This window comes from Lathyrus oleraceus, chromosome 1 (assembly GCF_024323335.1).
Source record: "Lathyrus oleraceus cultivar Zhongwan6 chromosome 1, CAAS_Psat_ZW6_1.0, whole genome shotgun sequence".
NCBI classification, from domain to species: domain Eukaryota; kingdom Viridiplantae; phylum Streptophyta; class Magnoliopsida; order Fabales; family Fabaceae; genus Lathyrus; species Lathyrus oleraceus.
This window is the reverse complement of record NC_066579.1, coordinates 124,250,972-124,256,228: the sequence shown is the minus strand read 5'-3', so window position 1 is coordinate 124,256,228 and position 5,257 is coordinate 124,250,972. Positions and strand designations below refer to the sequence as shown.

The window sequence follows — 5,257 nt, the reverse complement described above, 5'->3', positions numbered from 1 at the left end:
ACATCAATTTGGTACCGTCTGAATGTCGAAAATATTAAATGGAATATATATGTTACAGATGTTGGGCAGTGGCAACATTTTAACATGCTCTTTAAGGATTACAGGCGTGTAGGGTGACTCCCAAAGGATGGAAATGGATAACCAAAATGCACTCATGTAGTTTTTGGCCTTGTTCTTGGCGACGATGGAAAACGATTCCAGACTCGCAGCACCGAGACAGTTGGATTGGTTGAATTACTTGACGGAGCTAAAAGGCGCTGTCAAGCTTCCCTTCTTGAACGTGATAACGCTAAAGGCTGCACAAAGGAAGAGATTGAGAAAACATCAAATGCAGCAATTATGCATAAATTCACCAACTCTGTCATATGCGATGAAAAGCTTGAACAAGGAAGAAAAAGCTTACCGTAAGTGAATGTCGGCGTTGTCACTACAGCAAACACAACTTTGGCCCTGCAAGAATTAGACCAAATCGAACTCAAGCTGCTACCTTCCAATGCCACTTTCCTGAGCGCCGACCAAATTGCGATGATCAGTTTACATCTTCTGTCCAAACGCTTTGGGATGGATTTAATTCTAACTCTGGCAGTTCTGGAAAGCGCAAGAGTTTGAAACCAAGGCTACCCTGCATAATTGAAGAAAATGAAAACGTGGATGAGATTGCTGGTACATTCCAACAAGGCATTGGTCCAGAAGGAATGAATGAGAAAATTACCAGAGGACCACCAGCCATGATGCCCCCCACAAGCGGGATTTGGATCTCAGCATCAGTTTGTGCCTGTGATGAAGTCCTTAATTTAAGTAGTGATTCCAATACCGTTAATCATGCTATAGATGCCATTCATGATGGTGTTGACATACTTTCTCTCTCCCTTGGTCCTAATCCTCCACTGCCAAATTACTTTGAGGACGCTGTCAGTGTTGGAGCATTCCATGCATTTCAAAAAGGAATTCTTGTTTCTGCTTCTGCTGGAAACTCGGTTTTTCCTCAAACGGCTTGCAACGTTGCTCCTTGGATCCTCATTGTTGCTGCTAGCACGTTAGATAGAGAATTCAGTTCAAATATCTACCTTGGCAACTCAAAAGTTTTGAAGGTGTCATACCCCGATTTTGGTCCTGAATTTTATTTTTATTTGGCACTTGGCCTGAAACTCATTTGCATACATTCATTCCCAAATCTGTTTATTGATAGACATTGGTCATTATCTAGCTTCAAGATTCATGTTTAAATTCATCAATTCATTTCCATTCAAATCATGCTCATATGAGACCGTTCAAGGTATTATTACATTCCAACTTCAATTTCCATTACAAAGCATAAGTGTCCATACATGAGAAAATTATTATTTTTTTTTTTTAAAATTTTTTTGAACTTTGACCAAAGTCAACTGAATTACAATCATGAACCTTTGAACCTTTCTACCATTCATTATAAACCATAAACCATGAACCTTTAAACCTTTCTACCTTATCGAATGTGATGCCTGAGGATGGAATAATTTTTGATGCCCGCTTACTTGATGCTGATGCACTCAAGGGCGTGATCAATTATTGCATGAATGGGACATTGATTAAACAAGGTGTGTGTCAGATAACTTTGGATGAATCAAGGATCGCTTGACCAACCATTACTGGGAGAATGTGTGCAATTGTTGAGTGCTTACTTGATTTATCACTTTGTTGTTGCTTGGGATAGGGTATTTGACGTTTGTTTTAGCTATGTTTCACAACTTAGGAAGTGACCCTTTAGGAAACAACTTCATGTCTGCTTTGGATCAGCTCTTGCCGTAATGGGACCCGAAACATGGTTATCCCTTATACAATCGAATTTGGGAAGCTGAAGATTTATCTGTTGCAAACATATGGCTTTTTCTCAATTCTAAAACAGAATTTTGTTGGTACAAGTATAAAACATTTTACAAAGGAGTTCTTTTCTATCTACCCTTCGTTTCGCAACTATCCTTCGGACACAGCTGAGAGTTTCAAAGTTTTAGAGAAACATTTACGTATTAAAGTAAAAGAAGAAGTTGATATTCATAAAATAACATGAACTAGTTTATAGTTTCTAATTACACAAAGCAAGGTTGCAACAGAAATTTGAAGGCACGAGAGATATCCTCAAAGGTAGACGGTTCAGAAAGATCTATGCAGATTGACAGTGCATCAAATGACGTGCCTCAACCAGTTCTCAAGGCTCGGCTTCATGATTTCGCAATTTCGTTGTTGCCTGGATTAGATGTGAAGGATTTTGATTTACTATTTGAAGTATTAGAGCCGGCATTGCAGGATGTTGGTGTCGTGCAGAAGAAGGCATACAAAAGATATTAAGACGACTGAACAAGTCAACGCCGCACTTGCTGCATGCAACAGCTTGAAACTTCTAGCATACCCTGTAGAAGCCGAGGTAAACAAGTATCAGAGAGAAAGCATACAGGAAAGAAAATGGAGAACTCTGAAAATTTCATTTACAACATCGAACCTTCTGCTCGAAATCTTTCCAATGATTGTCACGCTGCTTCTGTTTCAGAGCTCAATACACCCGAGTCCCATTGATCTGAAGAATCAACGGTTACAGTGGAATATCTAGGTGCAGGAAACACTAAAAGCCTGACACTTGAAGAGGCAACAGATGCAATCCCTTTTTTGCAGTTCCATCATCCATAATCCTGCATAAATAACAGCTGCATTTTGCATTCCTATATTGAAAAATTAATCAGGATGATAATATTATTCAAATTGTTATCTTGTTCCCGTGAGTTGGCTTGTCAAACATCTCAAGTGTGTAAAGAGTTTGGAAAGCATTTGAAAGTCCAAGTTATGGTTACAACAGGAGATAAGTACATGAAGACGAACAATGGGACAAGAAGGGTTGTAAAATAATCAAAAAAATTGAGGTCAATACCGTGTCGAATTCGGTCAAAAGCTTTAGTGCAAAAAAACCTGAAATACCTTCACAAGGAACCGGATTTAACACCTTCTGCATCAGACTTGTTACTGCATCCATTCATCTCACGCAGTTCAGTCAGAGACTCTTGCAATCGGATGACAAGGCTTTCGAACTGAACAAGCTCCAAATATCTCTTTATGAAGAATTCTTTGGAAAATCAATTGCAGCCATTCCTCCTGTACCTGTTGAAGTTTGCACATAGTAAAAAGAAGCAAGGACAGTCAAAGCAATTTGCTTGACAATGTTACAAGAGGCAGGGACAAAAAATGTTTCAGTGCAGTCAAATAAATCCAAGAGAAGGAAAGAGGTCAAAGTAACCGACTTGCTGGCGTTGAACCGGAGGCCAAACCTTCTGATAAAGCTCTTGAATATTCAAAAATGCTAGGAAAATCATCAAGAAAGAGAGGTAAATCATGTGATAACCAAACTGTTCACAAGGAACAACAATTGGAGAAAGCTGAAGCTGAAAATATTAGTGATGATAAATCAAGCCAATGCTCCGAATTTACTGCAGTAAACAAAATAATGACTGAGTCGGTTAAGTTCAGAAGATTACCCAAATTGGAGTTAAGACGAAAGAGATAGGAAAAAGCTAAGTACAGATTACCTTTCCGGAAAATAGCATCAAACAGGATAACTCGTTTCTGAGCGGACAAAAGTGCTTCTGAAAACTTTCTCCTTTGGAACCTTTGAGCATCCATCTGAAACCCTAATCAGAGGAGATAAATAGGAAGCAAAGAGAATTAGTGAAGGGATTCGAAAACGAGAGGGAGGCGGATTCGAAAAAACGGAGAACAAAAAACCCTAGTCATAGATAGAGAGCGGCGAGAATTTTGAAAAGAAGAAATCCAAAAATCGGTACATACCTGGAAGAGAGAGGCGAAATAGTGAAGCTTACGATCCATCATCACCGTCGCCGCCACCGAAGGTGAGTTTCCTTTGGCTTGAATCTTTCTGGAGTAATTGTTAGAGAGCAAGAGGGCGAGGATGGGTGAAAGTGAGACGGAGAGAAGAAGGATTAGGCTAGTGTGAGCTTTTGAGTGAGAGAGTTTTAACGAGAGAGAGCGATGGAGGGACGATTGTGAGCGATTGGGTTTCTGAGAGAGAGCGATGAGGAAGGATTCGCAGCATGAGGGCGATGAGGGAGTGTTACTGTTGATACCATTTTCTTTCTTTCCTTTTATTTTATTTTTTGAAGGAATAACATTTAAGCCACTTAAAAAACCATTAAAAAAAATTTAATAATTTAGTTTTTCTTTGCACTTTTTATTAATTAGTTTTATGTTTCCAATCCATCAGAAACCCAACAGCCATGCGGCTGGGTTTAATCACTAGTAGACTAACAGTTCTTTTTCTATTTAGTTATTTATTTTAACCCCTTTTTTTAATTTACCTTAGTTTATACATTTAAGTTAGCAGTAAATTATCAGTTAGTTAGTAAGTGGTCTGGTGGAGGGGAGTGGCTTCTAGATCCTTAGTGTAGCGGGTTCGATACTCCTAGGTGTAGTTTGGCTTTCTTTTATATTTATGTTTTATTATTCATATTTCTTTTTTTCATTATTGTTTAATAATATAGATTTGTTTTTTTAATATTGCATCATGCATTCGAAACCATTTATTTTAACTTATAAAAATCATATTTTCTCGATTTTATATCGAGCCCATTTTCACACCCTTGTAAGTCGATTGCTTTTTAAGCATCGCCGCCAACCTCACATAGCTTACTCTTGGGCTTTCTTACAATGAGCCGGTTCTCTTGCACTTACACTCATGCATTATTTGTTGTTTGAGTCCGATTTAATTATTTCATGATTTTTTAATCGATGTGTAATAATCCTGTACTATTTTATTTCTTTATTGCTTGACTGTGTAGTTAGATACTAACACAAGAATAAAATCAACCATTTCCAAAAAAATACAAAATAAAGACACGATCCAACGTCGAGCTTTTTCTCAATAAACAAATCAACTCATTTTCTCCTTTCTATTCCATCCCATTTCAAAAAACTTCATCAAATGCTTGATCCAACGTCAAGCCATTTTTCATAATCAAAAACTCAAAAAAAATATTAATTCATAATTAAGACCTTTTCAATAAAGATGGAAGTGGAACGTGGTGTATACCACGCACTCCTGAGACTAGGATTCGAGATGTATATCTCGCCAATCCTAGTTCTCGCCATCATCCAAATTCATCCACTTTGTCTTCTCAAACACTCATTCAAATTTCTCAAACGTCCATCAATACTTGATCTAGGTCAAGTCATTTTCACAACAAAACTCAAGATACATAATTCTTATTTAACACTTTTC

At 37.8% G+C, this 5,257-nt stretch overlaps 2 long non-coding RNA genes across 3 annotated transcripts; both read right to left on the bottom strand.

Moving 5' to 3' along the window:
* Positions 1 to 1,849: 1,849 nt before the first annotated feature.
* LOC127121421 (uncharacterized) lies at positions 1,850 to 3,144 on the bottom strand. 2 transcript variants are annotated; one of them, XR_007803449.1, is made up of 3 exons: positions 2,947 to 3,144; positions 2,477 to 2,663; positions 1,850 to 2,387 (listed from the first exon to the last, which is right to left on the bottom strand). It is a non-coding gene; the product is annotated as an uncharacterized LOC127121421 (long non-coding RNA). The 2 variants fall into 2 exon arrangements; XR_007803448.1 differs by having other exon boundaries at positions 2,477 to 3,144.
* A 14-nt stretch (positions 3,145 to 3,158) lies between these two features.
* LOC127121432 (uncharacterized) lies at positions 3,159 to 4,029 on the bottom strand. The gene is made up of 3 exons (XR_007803452.1): positions 3,811 to 4,029; positions 3,552 to 3,653; positions 3,159 to 3,452 (listed from the first exon to the last, which is right to left on the bottom strand). It is a non-coding gene; the product is annotated as an uncharacterized LOC127121432 (long non-coding RNA).
* Between the last annotated feature and the right edge of the window lie 1,228 nt (positions 4,030 to 5,257).